This window comes from Argopecten irradians, chromosome 1, assembly GCF_041381155.1.
Source record: "Argopecten irradians isolate NY chromosome 1, Ai_NY, whole genome shotgun sequence".
Taxonomy (NCBI): Eukaryota; Metazoa; Mollusca; class Bivalvia; order Pectinida; family Pectinidae; genus Argopecten; species Argopecten irradians.
Genome location: NC_091134.1, coordinates 22047148 through 22065002, shown reverse-complemented (window position 1 = coordinate 22065002; position 17855 = coordinate 22047148). Strand labels below are relative to the sequence as shown.

The 17855-nt window shown below is 34.0% G+C and overlaps 1 protein-coding gene across 9 annotated transcripts in view; it reads left to right on the top strand.

Moving 5' to 3' along the window:
* Positions 1-17855, top strand: part of LOC138320803 (kazrin-like) — an 85244-nt gene that overhangs the window by 31870 nt on the left and 35519 nt on the right. The window contains exon 1 of one of the 9 annotated variants that reach the window (XM_069264095.1): positions 6445-6567. The exons of 4 other annotated variants lie outside the window; for them this stretch is intronic. The gene's annotated coding sequence lies outside the window, so the exon portion shown is untranslated. Of the gene's footprint in view, positions 1-6444; positions 6568-8319; positions 8474-8629; positions 8653-14655; positions 14820-14998; positions 15340-17855 lie in introns of those variants that run through there. 4 more of the 9 variants (XM_069264080.1, XM_069264102.1, XM_069264071.1 and 1 more) reach the window with 4 other exon arrangements.

The window sequence follows — 17855 nt, the reverse complement described above, 5'->3', positions numbered from 1 at the left end:
GGTGGTCGTTTCAAGTTAAGTGGTCAGTCTGACACACCAGAAAGATCCCAGTTAGGAAAAGTGATGACTAGTAATTATGATGTATGATGTGTTATCTCGCTGCCTCAAGGTCATTTGACCTGTTCCAAGGTTATTGACCCTAATGAGCAGTGTATTGAGTATATATGATTATGTGTATTGAATCATGTGGTTATGTAACGATGAATGTATTACCTGTATGATCCATTAGATGTACTGATTATCAAGTTTTATCAAAGATATTAATACCTTATCACCAATGACCATTTGGGAGTGTGATAATGACACTTTGACAAATTAAATCTGATAAAGATTTCTAGGGTAATGGTATATCAGATATAACCAATTATTTAATGATTGTAAGGTCATTGCTAGGTTAAATCAAAATCAACATTAAAAGCAAGGACAGACTCAATTAAGTTATAAAAGCTAGGTTATCTCCCCTTAATGTGGAACTTTAATTTGCTTTGTGTTAAAAATTCCATTGGAAAATATGTTGCACTGGCTGTCAGAAATTAAATTTTTTTTTTATCTTTCTGCCAGTAATAATCAAACAGAAAAAATTTGCAGTGCAATTATTATGCATTCACAGTGATAAAATCTGTTTCTGTAAAAGGAAAAACAAGAGAGAAAAAAAAGTGATATCATTTTTGAAATAAGATAAAAAGAAACTGTGAAATAACTTTTTTCATCTGTTGAAATATCTGTGTCTGGCATTTGATCATAAGGATAAAAAAAATATCAGTTTTGCAGATATCAAATGTCATGAGCCATCCGAAAATACCAGCACACACACCAGACACCAATGATACAGAAGCTGTAACATGGAGATGAGGGTCGCTATGGTAATTAGGTACAGACATGTGGGCTAATGGGGATGTTAATTGTTATTGTGGCGACATTCCTCAACACTGAGCACGCAGACACAGAATCTAATTAAATTACAGAACATTCAAAGCGGTGGCTGTGATAACTCCCAAGCACTGGTGCGAGACATTCGTTGTCTTTTACAGCCTTTCAAATTAAATCTGGATGCATCAAATATTCCGTAGTAGTTGGCTATGCATCTAATATTAACGCTATATGCCCATGTAAATGTAAGGATTTGTACGGAATTCTCATTGACTAAGTTCAGCGACATGACATGAATTATGTAGTGTTTTATATCTTGTCTGGTGCAATGGGCCATCATTTTGGTGGTAGTAATTACGTTCTCAGCTTTACGAATGGCTGCAATCCTCGACACACAGTGTCTTCATGAATAAATTATCGTGATTTAATGCCGGCAGTGGATGATTAGACAGATAATCTTACTGATGTTAATTAGCATTAAAAGAGGCTTTTTAAGATATTTGGTGTTTGATAAAAGATTATATTACAGACAGCGTTGATCTTTTTAAACTTAAGGATTAATGCTCTGTTTTTTTCGTCTGATTCCTCACTTTATCATGTTAATTTGACACCTCGATGTCATTATTAATTGAACAAAATTTTCTCAGATAAATAATATGTACTTTATGTTAAAGTTTGAATTTGGTTATAAAAAGAAGCATGTGTGTTACATATTCTAATTTTGAATACATATGTGAAATAAGGATTATTAAAAAAAAAAAAAAAACTAAAAAAAAAACCCAAAATTTTTCTCATTTTTATTGTTATGTTTAATGATTGATATTTTTAATCTATAAAAAATGATTGGGTGTTTGATAAAAAAAAGAGAAAAATATTTATATGTTTACTTGAAAATATTTAAGTTGTATGGTCTATAACTTTCGCTCTTTTGGTCATAGTGAAAACTGTTTAAGTGTTATACATATTTTTCTCCGTCTGCCTGAGGTTTAAACTTTCTAATTTTACCACTTTTCATAAAGTTGAAGCACTGGAAGTATCTTTAATTATAAAAGTAAAAAATCTTTTTAACGTATACACGTGAAAAATAGGCTCGAAAGATGCCGAATCATTCCGAACTCTTCCTAACATCGTCGCGACAATCTCGAAGTAAAACGAGAGTTGTGAAACCAAGAGAAAATATCAACAATTTTTCATAAACAAAATATGTGGTCGACCTCATCAGACCCTATCTACAAAGAAAATAATGCTCGCACATTACAATATTTGATACACACAACATTTTACGGTAATGTGTAAATTGGATGTTTCAAATACTCAATCTGTGGACATATACTAGCATGATTTGCTCATATAGGCCAGAAGGAAAATGTAAACAAACACATGTGTGCATGCTTACGCTAGTTACCTGGCTCACCACGTGCAGGTCGTGTCGAACGTCAGTCACGTGATACGATTAGGAATCCGACAAAACCCGAAGTCACTGAACATGGCGGTGATTGAAGGCGCTTTATTCAAAACCAGGAATATATGATTCCTAGATTTCGGCTCTCTTATAGGCCGACATATGCTTTTGGGGAGCTAAATCATCAAGTTACATGTCAATGTTTAAATATCAAATGTTTAAGTTACATATCACTACAGTGAAATTAGCAGCAATACAACTTTAAGGGACCTTAGAAATATTGTGGTATTACCAAAATTGAAAGTTGTAAAGAGTTGTCTCCCTTTGTACTACGGAGCATTGGTACACCTGAAGGAATAATGAACCCAATAGTACATAATGTATTGGTATATATCCCACTAAAGGTTTTGCATTACATTGTTAAGTTGTTGTGTTATCAAATAAACACATTTTAAAGTACATGTACTGTACACTCCTTTGTAGAATTTTGGCTACGGTTAAAATCCTGTACAGCGTGAGAAATAACACTGATACCCTAAATGTTGTAAGTGTTTGCCAGGTCAAAACACCTATAAAGATAAGTATTGATGGTGTATTCTGAGTAAACACATCAAACTGATAATCTGTCAATCAAATTGTCTTACACCTGATAGACACACACCTGAGCAAAAAGTTGATTCAGTATGACATGATCTTTAATATCATGCAGCTATCATTATAGCAGTTATAGCATTATATTAGTTATATTATATTACAGTTATATTTTCTGAAGATTATCAATACATGTACTATTATGTCACAAAAAAAATAAGGTAATATCTGAATTCAGGATATAAGATGAAGATGAACTTTACTGCAGTATGAATTTTATTTGCATGCAGTAATAGATTTTAAAGTTAACAAATATTTTGTAGTGGGATTGGATTGTGTTGATCAGGCGGACCAGGTAGCTGAATTGGTAGACCACTCCGATTATAGTGTTCAGATGTCCAGATCTGGACAATACATTTTCTCCTCTTCCGTTTGTCTCTTTTTGTAAAATCTGTTTAAAAGCTGAATCCTTTATATGCTCTTAAATCAGATTCTTTAAGTCTTTTCATTCCTTTATGACAAAAGTCTAGCTAATTTATTTTGTTCTTTTTTATTTACTGATACACAAGTTCAGACAATTGTTGCAGGTTAATAAGATATTAAAACTGGTTAACAAAAGTATGTGTAGTTTGGTACATGTCAATTTCTTGACGATACAATCAAACGTAACCCGTGTAAATTTTTGTTGTGTAAGGAATGTGTCAAGGCAAAATTGGGGTTCTATGTACACATGTCGCTGTGATAAAATTCTAATTGTGTTCAGCAGAATTGATTGAAATTCAAAAGGACACCAGGCCGGGTCGTTTTGTAGTGCGATATGCAGGTTAAGATGACTCACTTACTTGCAGAACCAGGTATTCAAGTTTTTTTCCCCAGTTAATGCCCTGATTAAAACTTGGAAGGTTTTGTATAAAGATCATGATTACACCATGTACATTAAAGTGTTGTATTGTACATGTTGGGGGACACTGGGACACAGTGTAGGTTTTGATCTCCAGCCCTGGGGGGCAGCATATTTAAACCCAAAGGATAAAAAGTCACTTTACAAAAGTTTTCAATGACCTTGCAATTTCTCCTGTTGTCTTGATACAATGTTGAGGTTTAAAGTGAAGTGTTTTGTGTTTTGTTTATGTAGCACAGGTGAAATCGTCAGCGTGGGGCAAATAAAATACATGGTAGATTAACGAAGCTAGGCCTTAACGATGTTGGCCCAACGTTGTCAAACATTAGTAACAGGTAACAAAGACACAGGTGCACTGATTATAGGGGAAATATTGGACTTTAGAATAAATCAACAGACTACAACAATATGTGGTATTAGACCCTTAGATTATAGCAACCAAAATTGTCATAACTTCTTAGTGGTGAATTTGACTGCACTGCAAGTAGTCTCGGATATAGGTATAGCTCATGTTGGCGAAGAAATTGCACATTGATCAATGTATATAGATTGAGATATTAATCTGACATCAAATTAAATTAAATTTGACAGGACTGCATGAACACAGATTGATTTAGGTTGTTCAAGTATAGTTACCAGATACTGAACTTTTATTTATTTTTCTGAGATCCTGAGTTTCTGATCTTGTTGCACATTTTACTATTGGCCAAATTCTTGAACATACATATAGATGTATAGGTACATATGGATCAAAGTTTACTATTTTAGTGTCTCCCTGAAGTACATTTTAAAGGTCCCTATACATCTATTGCAATATATTTCCAATAAAATCTTAATTGGATCAAATACAATGATATTAAGATCCTGTTTTTTAGTGTTAAATATACACAGCATTTGATATTACAGCCGTTTGTTTATATCCGGTTGGAGAAATATATCTGATGATCCAGTACGTGAACTCTTGAGATTTAGTTCTGTGTGTTTAAAGATTTATATATAGTCTATGAGCTTGTGAAAAAGTCCTCTGCGGTCATTTTGATCCCATAATCGCGTGTCTCGAGTACTCCCGACAAGTGCTTTGCACCTTTAACTTGGACAATTTTCACAAACGATTCTGTGTAATGATATTATTACATAGCCTGGAGCTAATCTGGTGTAACAGGATTTTACAAACAAGAAAAGATATACATGTTGTTTCTCTCACATTGTGTGTCAAAACTAGAAGGGTTTAAAGTGCTGAATGTCAACTTTATGCTTCATTACCTGCATTATTCTGAATTAAGGATGTCCACGGGTCATTGAGTGGTCATTCACGTCAGGTTTTTTACAACAGAAATGTCATTTACCATTGCAACGACAGCTTTCAAATATTTCTTTACCTCTTCATATATAAGGGGCTATGGTGGCTGAGTGTTTAAAATAATATTCCAACATATTACTACAAGCCCTTCATCTCTGGGTCAGGAGTTTGAATCTCTTTGTATAAGGTACTGACAGTTGGTTGATGGTTTTTCTCCTGGTACGCCCAACTTTCCTCCACCTCATAAACTCTGGTATGTATTAAATGATCCTGGCCATTAATAGAACAAACCAAACATCTTCATATTAAAAAAAAATGACAATAATTAATGATGAACCCATGTTTTACTAAATCAGTGTATGATTATTGTTCAATAAAAACCCATGTATTTTATTGTAGGATTTGGTAGTTTGACCTTTTGATGTCATCTTTACATCAAGAGCCTAACCATGCTGTGCCAGGTGTCAACTGCTTTAAATTGAAATATAATGATTACAGGAAGGCTAGCAAAAACATCTCCATTGTAGAGATTAGTCAGCTTATCTGTCCAAATGATAAATTATATAGCTTTATTGTTGTAAAATACTGACAGCTGCAAACTTCAAAAAGTCTATTTCAATTTTCATCCAGCAAACAACTGGTATTCAGTGCATCAAGATAGCGAGAGAGAAAAATACAATTTATCTTGTAAGTTGGTATTATAAACATTAAGTTGTCCATTATTTTCTTTATTCGTAAAAGTCTAAATGATAGTAAATATTGACGTCCAATACATATCCAAATACGAGTAACCAGTATAGAATTACTTATTGTGACTTAAAGAGAACTTGAAATCTTATACTGTCATTATAACGCCTATTCAATGTTCTATTATGTCCAGATTTCATACCTCGATGTCTTATCCAATTTGCTATTGTCCCGAATTTGATATCCATATTGAAACTTGATAGGTAGATGGACATTGGGTTTCACTTTGACAAATCATGAATGAATGCCGATAGCTAGCGCTTTTCAATATTCTCGTGTAACTGGTTTAGGTATGTACATTCGAATGCCATGTTTGTTTAAATGTTTAACATATGTTTATCATGTAATAATGAGATTTCAATGACCAAGTCAAATGTCTAAGTGTCGAAGGTCAAACGAAAACATGATAATTTAATCGATTAACATGTGACAATTTTCTTGGCCATGTACCTTGATCTGAATATTAATTTCTCCTAGTCCACCTGTATATTAGCGTTGTATTTAAGGCAAATACTAGCTGTAGATATTGCAGTTTTTGGACAGGTTGTTTGCACCTGTGGATGTTTTACCTGTATTGGAGAAGCCATCCAGGTGTGTAATGCATAATTGTCTGTGGACTGTACAATACATTAATGGTACAGTATGTAGTAAAACCCTAATGGTGGGGGATATATAGACATTTAACGGTCTGTGGTGAGTAAAGACAGCTCCCTCTGGATAAAAGGAAGACGTTGATAAAGGTGGAGAAAACTACTGGTAAGACTTCTTTATTGTCAATGTTAGCCACATTATCCTTTAAGTGAAAATGTATTGTTTTATTGATTGAGATAAGTTCCAAACATGTTCCATTTTCTGCCCTATATAGCTATCTTTACCTCACTCTCGTCCAGGACAATCTTATATTGGTTTTAGTACCTCTATGAAGTTTGACTCTCTAGCTATTTCCTTTCATTACTCTATAAGTACAATATGTATTTCTCTCTTCCGTTTCCTCTTCACTTTCCTAGTACTCTTCCCCATTTCTCCTAACTTTCCTAGTCTTAAGATTTTGTATCCTAATATCCTTTAAGTCCTGTTTAGGATGATTCCCTGGAAATTCTATTTTAAGCGACTATCCCCAACAAGCTTGATTGTCTCAACTTCAAATTATTTTTCATCTTTACCATTTTGTCTTTTGACTTTAACATTGATCTATCATTTTACATTGGAGTTCAACACCCTATCCTCATCTCTTCCACAATCCCCTGTTATACCGCCCTCCAATGCCCCGTCCCCCCCCTACACGGATCCTGCCACTTCTAAAAGTACACCAGTGACATGTATTAATGAGTATCTATTATAGCACTACATTACCTAATGGCAAAAAAGACATCCAAAACCTAATGGGACTGTATCAACCTCCTCAATCTTAGATAATTCTCGATCTTTATCAGCCGTAAAAACAGCCCTGCATGCATAGCGGTGGTGTTGACGTGGGTCACAGAGGGCAGTGATTACCACAGATTGGTGGCTAACCACATTATTGGTAGCGGGTTGAAAAAAATTTTAAACATGTCAGAAAAAACAACATTTACCTATTGAAAAGCAATGCTTACTGTTATCTGGATTTAATTATATATATTTTCACTTTAAGATATTATAATTACATACCTTACAGAATGAGAAAGTTTTAAGGGGGAAAAAAAAGTGAAAATTGCATGTGTTCAGAGATAAATTAAGGCTTAATATAGGACGGGTTACAGAGAATAGATTCAAAACCTTGTGAACTTAACATGGTACAATTTTTATCAATTTAATGGTCATGCTTGGATGATATCAAACGATATTATTACAGGGTTCAAAAACGTTTCAACAGTATTTATGCGTTTATTATAAAGTTATACTTAGATCTAAAATACAAGACCAGGTTTTGATGATTTTGGAAGGTATGAGAAAATAACTGGGAAAAAAATGTAGTAAATGTTCTCGAAAGTTTGATAATAAAAAAAATGTCTAGATTGAGACATTTATGTATAGAGCTCTCACAAAAAACATGGTATCATACTGTCCTTTATTTTAGGGCTATATACATTTTGTTATTTTAATTGTAGGCTGGAAATATGTTTTATGGCTCAACACATTTGTTTCGATCATTTAATTAATAATATGAAGTAATATTTAAGGGCATACATACATTTCATATTCGTTAGACATCTTTAAGAACAATTTCTTTTGTAGTGTACAAGGAAAAAAAAGTGTGTTGCTTACTGATATATGATGAGTGAGTTTTGGATCTCCCATATCAATGAATCTAAATGATAGCTGACCTTGCTCCAGTAATTACGTTTCCAAGGTTAGATCTTCAAAACATATTTTGTGGGATTTAAGTGTGTTTTGGATTAATAATAACTGTCTTATTCAGCAGCGGACCTCCCGTAACTATTTTGAAGGCGTTCAAATTACATGTCATTTACCGTATACAAAATAGATTATGTTGTCGTATATGTCAGTCAAAACACTGTCGAGCCGGCCCACAGGTAAAACGTAGTCCTACAGTAGTAGTAAAGAGTGTCGCAAGGTGTCATAAACAAGTATTCACCTATCACCGTAATCGTAATTGTGTATTGAATCACCGATCGGTGCTGGTCATTGTCCTGAGCTGGATGGATTAGGCTGACCACAGGTGAGTGGTTCAAGATTAATCCTTTCTATGGTCAGTGTAATGATAATGCTGTGTTCCTTTTTGATGTGATCAGCATTCCTCACAGTAGGTTTACATATACGGAGTGTAACTACAGCACGTGTGTCATTTCTGACTTCCATTTACTGAAGATCTGTACCATACAGGCGAATATATACCAGGTAAGTATTACCTGAGACATATATACCTGGTACGCCCAAGTATGTTATTTTCCTGTTATATATAGAATTCATCATAAATTCCTGGTATTTTCTTATTTTTTCCTTTGCTTTTCATGTTATTTTTACAGTTCTATGATTTACTCTAAGGATGCATCTTTAAGGGTTTAATTGAAAGATGTGAATGCATGCTTTTTGTTTTGAGAAACCTTTTTAATATTTTGTTATGCCTGATCATAAATGTGATGGCTGAGGAGTGTTTATTACTTTTCATGTCCATTCTGACCAGTGGAGATTGTAACCTGCCACACTTTATGGAGCCAAGGACATTTATATGTCTAACAGACAACATCTTGTTTGATCAGAACAAGCTATCTGTCTTGTGTTGTCATAGTGTATCACCGTCAGATTACTGAAGCTATGGAATAATATTCACAGATCTAGCAATGCAGCTGGTATTTTTTTTATTTTTTTTTCCAAATGAGTCCAATAATTGCATCTTGGTTGCAACAGAACAAATTTGCTTGCAGAATAAAAAAATAATTTTATCAAAAATAATGTTGAGGCCATCCCTCCCCCATCCTCGTCCCTCTCTTTCTTGACTCCTCTCAGAATTCTGTTTAAAATGGCTTAAATTTGCATTAATTTTGGTGCAGCAGGCAGGATGACATGAGATACATCAACTAAATTGCTTTTTCCCTCCCTTTTAAAGATTGAAGGGGGGCAGTAGATCAAGATTGTTGGTGTATGTAAGCTGGTGATTTGAAATTTCTCACATATAGATAATATTTAAGTGTTCAAAATGCTAATTCTTGGACAGACCTAATACGCATCAAAGAAACCAGATTCAATTGAACTGTACAGATAATATATAATGTGTGCTGATAACAATCTTCAAACATCCATTGATTTTCCTTTGAGAGAGATTTTGTTCAGGAAATAGATATTTATTTCAGGTAGGTAAATGTATACCTGTATAAGATGTGTATTGAGATCCAAACTGTCACCCTTTACATGTTCCGCTCTGAATCCTGAAATAAATCTTCCACAATGAAAAATATGATGGACACATAGAGGTATTAAGTTATTAAAGCTAGGATTGAGGCTAATATTATCATAGTTAAGTATCAAGGCCCACATAGAGAGCTTGTAGGTTAATTAGAAAAGAGTTTTCATGAGAAGACCTTGTCTAACTGTATCAAAAACTGTGATGGAATGTGTAAGCTGTCTTAACCTGTCAATTTGATGTAAAAAAAATGTTCCATTTTGTATAGTACCCATTAATACAGCTGGTCAATGTCAGAAATTCATAAATTCAGAAATGATGTTCCTTTTTCATGGGTCCAACATTTATGGAGATCACCATGGCAACAGCTGATTGGTATCTCAAATTACATAAAGCTGTATGCATATATAATTATATAATAAATTAGAAGAAAAATCCTTACGGACAAAATCTATAAGAAATAAAAATAATAACGACTGACTAGTGAGCGCAGTAACTAGTGAGCGCAGTCTGAAGAGCTCCCTTGAATGGGGCGAAAGCGTTCACTAGTCAGTCGTTATTGTTTTTATATCTTAATTATATATATATATTTATTATCCAATAACTTGAATTGTTGCATGTATCCATTATCAGACAGTCGTTTGTCATAGGAGATATCAGGATCATAACAAAATGTTTATGGTAGCCATATTTTTAATCCATGACAAATGAATGACACTGAAATGTTGATGTATAGTATGAAGCATACCTGACACACATATCAGTGCAGGTATTGCTATGAAAACACTATGCATTACAATATTCTATAACAAACATTTAACATGTGTTTTAATTACTCTTTTGGAATTTAACATAAGATATTTGCAATGGTGGATTCATTAAACAATGTATTGAATGAAATTTACAAAACCTCGATCAAAACCAGGGGTAGAATTGTACTAAACATGATACTGTAAAGATGTATCGAATTTGAAATCTTATCCATTTCATCTCTGAAAACATTATACTTTTGTACAACTGAAGTGATGTGCGTCATATTTTTTAGCCACAACACTTGTGCATTTTGATACCTCAGAAGCACAGTATTGCTATGTTATAATCCTGTTGGATGCTATACGTCGCCTGTAATGGTAGGCTCTCCTGATGTAGAATCGTTAAAAATAAAGTTAATTTCACATTAAACTCAGACATTACACAGAGTTATGGTGACTTTAAATACACACACTTTTAAAAAATGAAATTGAATCACAAAATTAAAGGGAATTTGATATAGACACCTTGATTACATTACCTGGTATTTTGTAGGGTTCTTGATCTTCATTCTGTCATAAAACTTGTGATGTAAGTATTGTTAGATTTATCACAAATGTGGATTAAAAGTAAAAAATAGAGTGCCTTCCAAAATCTTCCAAACTGAATTCATTATGGGTTTAAATGTCAAAATTAAACAATCACATATGTACATACATATATAAAAATGTTTTGAATTCGATTTAGATCTAATAAATCCTCTAATTAGAGTTCTTAAAATTTATTATCAGCTTTGATGTTTGTGCTTTTAGAAAGAAGAGTAGGTCTATAAACATGATTTTTCAGAACTTTATAGTTAAATTATACCGTAGATGTGAGTTGAATAATAAAGATAAAAGTCTCGTGACAAATATTTATATAAGATTTCTGTAGTTATTATGTAATACATAATAGAATTTATTTCACAAAAATAGTCATTTTTGATAAGCCTTTTGGATAAAATTAGGCCCATCTTATACACAGATTGAAGGCTTTAAAGTTCTCATGTTTGAAATATACTACCAGCTAATTAGTTGTTACAGATATCTGTCGACAGATCAAAGAGCCCAAAAAAAGTTTGTTAGGTCAAATCTTTCCTACATTATTTTTTTCAGTACTGACATATAAATCTGTTTTAGTTTTCACATCCAAGGATGTAGACTTTCTAGTAGTACATTTTCTTTGTTTCATATTAGTAAAGATGATACGATGTTCAGTTTTAACATTTTAAAATGAAAATCTTTTGAAATATGTTAACCTAATAATGAGGTCAGAAAAAAAAAAAAAAAACCTCAATAAAAAAACCTCAATATTTATTCCTCCATCTCAACGAGACTTTTGTCTGGATTTCCCGTTTCCTATAACCTTGATATGAGAATTTTTTTTTCTCCTGGCTATAAATACAGATTATAAGACATAGACCAGACACCCCTAGATTACTACCTCTATAGCTAAACAGTCGTTTTAATCCCGACAACACCGACAACACCGCTGGATCTAGAAATAAATCCGCCTCATTTGTAGATGAGGACTAGGACTTGTGTTGCTGTATTCTAATAGCTCATCTGAACAGTTGTTCTTCAACCTCAGGTCTTATCACAGGACATCGGAATTAATCAAAGTTAGCAGGTTTATACAGAGGCAAGTTGGCAGGAGGCTGTACAGTATGAACATTTCAAACCTCTGTTACCTTTGTTAGTATTTTGGAGTACCTGTTTTTGGAATTTTACAAGCATTTTGTTTTTCTGATTCACTTTGTTCCATGGGATTTTGAGGATTCATTTTAATCTTTTTCAGATTAGAGATCAATATTTAAAGGTTCACTTACTTGGATTGATTTTCCAATATCATTCCTCATTTACCAATGTTTGATTTATCTTAACATAAAAATGGTCATTAACCTTTGAACAAAATATAATTTTTTTATTCCCAATGTGTAACATCCGTCATCTTGATTTGTAAGTATTTGGAAAGTCATTCATATCTATTGTATTTGCTAACCTGATCTGAACTATGTTTTGGTCTCAAACACAATAGAAATATTTGTTGGCATTTGATCTAATGTGATATTCCTTGCCTTCTATTCTACTCTAAAATGTGAATTGGCAAGTAAGTCACCTGATCTTAAATGTCTATTGGCCTCAAACATCTTCTGAAATGTACTACATTGGTGCAAGACTTAAGCTGAAACATAAACTAGCCTAAGCGCCAATCTGAAATGTTCATTGGCCTCAAACCAAATCTGAAATGTTCATTGGCCTCAAACCTAATCTGAAATGTTCATTGGCCTCAAACCTAATCTGAAATGTTCATTGGCCTCAAGCCTAATCTGAATTACTCATTGGCCTCAAACCAAATCTGAAATGTTTATTGGCCTCAAACCTAATCTGAAATGATCATTGGCCTCAAACCAAATCTGAAATGTTTATTGGCCTCAAACCTAATCTGAAATGATCATTGGCCTCAAACCCACTATGAAATGTTCATTGGCCTCAAACCAAATCTGAATTGCTCATTGGCCTCAAACCAAATCTGAAATGTTTATTGGCCTCAAACCTAATCTGAAATGTTTATTGGCCTCAAACCTAGTCTGAAATATTCATTGGCCTCAAACCTAGTCTGAAATGTTTATTGGCCTCAAACCCACTATGAAATGTTCATTGGCCTCAAACCAAATCTGAATTGCTCATTGGCCTCAAACCAAATCTGAAATGTTTATTGGCCTCAAACCTAATCTGAAATGTTTATTGGCCTCAAACCCACTATGAAATGTTCATTGGCCTCAAACCAAATCTGAATTGCTCAATGGCCTCAAACCAAATCTGAAATGTTCATAGGCCTCAAACCAAATCTGAAATGTTCATTGGCCTCAAACCTACTCTGAAATGGTCATTTGTCTCAAACCCACTATGAAATGTTCATTGACCTCAAGCCTAATCTGAATTGTTCATTGGCCTCAAACCCACTATGAAATGTTCATTGGCCTCAAACCTAATCTGAAATGTTTATTGGCCTCAAACCTAGTCTGAAATGTTCATTGGCCTCAAACCTAGTCTGAAATGTTTATTGGCCTGAAACCTAATCTGAAATGTTCATTGGCCTCAAACCCACTATGAAATGTTCATTGGCCTCAAACCAAATCTGAATTGCTCAATGGCCTCAAACCTACTCTGAAATGTTCATAGGCCTCAAACCAAATCTGAAATGTTCATTGGCCTCAAACCTACTCTGAAATGGTCATTTGCCTCAAACCCACTATGAAATGTTCATTGGCCTCAAACCTAATCTGAAATGTTCATTGGCCTCAAACCCACTATGAAATGTTCATTGGCCTCAAACCTAATCTGAATTGTTCATTGGCCTCAAACCTACTCTGAAATGTTCATTGGCCTCAAACCAAGTCTAAAATGGTCATTGGCCTCAAACCTACTCTGAAATATTCATAGGCCTCAAACATTCTCTGAAATTACAATGCTGTAATATATTGTTGTATTCTCAGCATTGCCAAAACATTGAGCATTGGTCTTGTAATATTCTTTCAAGACAACTTGTACACTTTTACACCTTTGTGTACTTTGTGTAAGGCAGCTGATTTGTGTGATAAAGGTGACAGTGTACACATGGTACTAGTCATTGAAAACGTCACACATCAAATTTTCACTGATTGTATAACAATATCATTATAATGAAATTTTCATAATATGGCTTCCTAAAATAAGTGTTTAACTTTATTTGTCTCAAGTCTGAATAATCTAAAATATTCATCAGTGTCTGGAATAATGTGAAATTTTTATGAGCTTGTAAGGCTCAATGTGAAATGAGTATTAATTGGCCTGATCTACAATATTTATTGACAGGGACTTCATTAATATATGTTAATGGTCTATTGACATCAGCTCTGATGAGAAATATATATTGAAAACTGCTGATTTGGCATACCATCAAGCTACATGTATATGTATAGTAGTAGCTGTTATTAATATTGTATGCAGTATACAATTATATGATTGTTCTCTTACAACTTTGCCAGCATGCCAATTTTACGAATTAGATTTTGGCATCTCCTTACCATACAGTGCATCTTCAACACAAATAGGTAAGTTTGCTTGGCCTTATCAGTGCACCATGCAGGCCTATGTAGAAGAGATTGCTGGTTGCACTTTAACACTGGAGGATGAGAAATTCCTCAGTTATGTCAAGTGGTTGTATGTCTACAGAGCCGACAGAGAGTTGTTGTAGTGTATAGTTCTCCACATCCCTGTGTGTTCTCGCTAAGGATCACTGGACATTCTTCACCCGTACCTACAACACATCACCAAGCTCAAACCACACAGCACCAACCCACGACACACTAATTGATATTAATTAACAGTCGGTAAGTACCAATTAGATTTATATCTGATGCACCCTGTTGCATATCTCTCCTTAATGTACAGAGGTATTTTATCAGCTGCTGCAGGAGGCGTGCATTCATGTTGAATCTCAGGTTTTATGTTTGATACAGCTATGCATGCTATCTCAGTGTCCATTCAGATACATTTTGATGCTGGGAAGTGATACACTGCTAAGATTCTGTAGTTATTGGACAATTTAAAGCTGCAGTATTGAGCTTAAATACTGGATTTGTGAATCTCTTCCTCTGTGAAAAATACATACAGTAGTTTGTGTGATATATACAGTAGATTTTGGTGGCTGGCTGATCAGAGTAGCAGACATCTCAAGGTTATATTGACATGAGTTTTCATGATGAGAGAATTCTTCGGCTGTAATAGTCTAAACATTCTAAAGTGTGGAACTGGCGATATAGTTAACACAGAGGCTCTACAATCAACAGTTGTGGATATTATTGGCAGAAAGCACTCCAGATTAGCTAGGCGTGTGTGATCCAAGAATCGGTAAATATGCCATTGTATTACATATTGTTACGTTATAACCAGACTGATGTTTAGACTAAATACCTTGCATTAATTGAGTCTATAATCAATGTTATGTAGAAGGATTTAATTAATAGTTAATCAATTGCTGAATCATTTTTCTCTCTGGACCATAAATTGGCAAGTCAAGGTTGAATGATTTTCTGTATACAGATGTTTTAGCTGGTCAAGGATTGTGGTTAGTAAGACAATACCATGTTGAATCAAACATTTTATCTGTCCACAACTTTTCCATTAGTCCATTATTGCATTGTATAGCTACCTTTAACAGTTGAGATTCTGGCACCTTAGACTAAGATGGGACAGGGTGGGGATGGGCCATGAGGGTGGGGTGGGGATGTTAAACAATTAATACAGGTATCAGATATACAGGTGAACATATGAAAGTTCTTATGATTTTGTTGGATACTGTATTATGAAGAATTTGCATTGCTCGACACTTTACTTTCCTGTGACGGGTTCATGGATAAGTTTCTTAAATTTCTTACTCAAAATTTTGTTTAATTTGTCAGTGTTATTCGCCTAGAGATATTGGTCAATTATTATATATGCCAGAGTTTTGAGAAGGAAAATATGGAGAATGTCTAACATTTAAACCATTTAGCCACCAGTGGTCCTGAAGGTTGTAATTCATATATGGCCTGATACATCTGGTGTCATATTGAATGACACAGTTGATTCCCTGTTTTCTTACCTGTCCTTGTCTATAATAACGACCTGTGTGTATATCAAGTCTGTTTTACATATTAATATTTCATATGTAGCAAAATATTGTTTTCTTTTGGACAATGCCTTGTCTGTATTGTATCCTGAATGTATGTTACCTGATAAAAACACAGCTGACAGATGTTCAACAGGTCCTCTTCATTGGAAACAAAATCTTTTAACACACTGAACAAATTCTTGCCATAAATAATATTTGTGAAATGAAACCCTTTACTTGAATTGCAGATCATTGAGACAATAAAAAATTGCAAGGTTTGCGTCTGTAACAATTTTTCATGTGTCATTCAATAGAAGGAATTTCTACACCTGGCCACAATTGTCAGTTTCTGTTACCGACAAAAGTAATTAACCTTGCTATCCTATGAAAACTGGCCGTGGTCAGTACGTGGGTTGAAAACTCGAAATATTGATTCTTCTGCTATTCTGTCTTTGTATGTCACAGAGTTATCTCCCTTGTTGGAAGATCTCTTCATTATGACGTCATTATTTTGTGAGCGAAACTTGTGTTGTTCTCTCTTAAGTTATGACGTTACACTTGCAAAAACATGATGTCACAATGAATACCTACATACAAAGGGCAGATAACTCTTAATTTTGCTTAGACAGCATATTGCATTAAACAGATCATTATCATACAAAGTATTATAGATTTTAGTTTTGTTTTCTTAACTATATAGTGGAAAATTTGGTTTGATTGTACTAACAAACTACTGTGAATGAAAGGGCCTTTGAATAACATGAGTTCAAGTTTCCGAGTTTCAAATCTACTACAAATGCTGTTTTTTTTTGTGTAAGGTGAATTCAATCATTACATTCTCAACCCATTAGATATCTTCTCATAAACTGTAGTTAATTTGCTAAAATGATACTAGACTCTTTATGTTACTCATATAAAAACATTTTCAAAAACAGAGCAATCTTTCTTTGCGATAAAAATTATCATCAAAAGTGTATGCCTGATATAATATATGAGTCAACAGTTGAGGAAAATTGAGAAGGATGTTCTGAAAAAAGTTGATGTTTCTCTGATTATTTTGCCATGAAAATGTTTACAGCTGATAGCCCTTTATCAGTGGAAAAACATACATCTACCTACATCCAGAAGCAACATTCGAAGTGGGATGCTTTTAAAATTGGTTATGTTTCAGTGAAATTTGATAAGAAACCGGACGTATCTAAGACTGTACATTATCAAACAGATGTTCCCAGCGAAAAAATGTGCATTAAAAACGATATGATTGCAAACTTTTGTAAAGTTTGTCTATAAATGTGCACGAAGATGACGTTGCAGACTATCTATCTGTAGAATCTACAAATGATCAATATTTTTTCAGTATAATTTTGGTTTCATTACAATTGTTTTGATTCTATTTCAGAGTAAGTTGAGATAATCTGGTATTGGAGTTCTTATCTAAACCTTAGGGTCTGGTGGCCAGCCTAGTTCCATTGATCTTACACCTGCAGTAAAACTGTGACACACTCCATTTATTATGTATTCCATAGTGATGGCTGATCATGCAGATGTAATATAGATATAGTTTAAAGATAATATCTTTCCCTCTGATTTGTAACAAATGTAAGGTACATATTATGCCTTCAGTCCCCTTTTTGGCTTGGAAGCTATATTACCCTTAGATTGCCTTGATATCCCATGACCCCTTTGGAATATGCCTAACATATTGGCCTCCAACAGCTCCCTTGGTCCAGGGACATTAGACGGACATGTCCCCTTAGAGTTCCCTAACAATTAA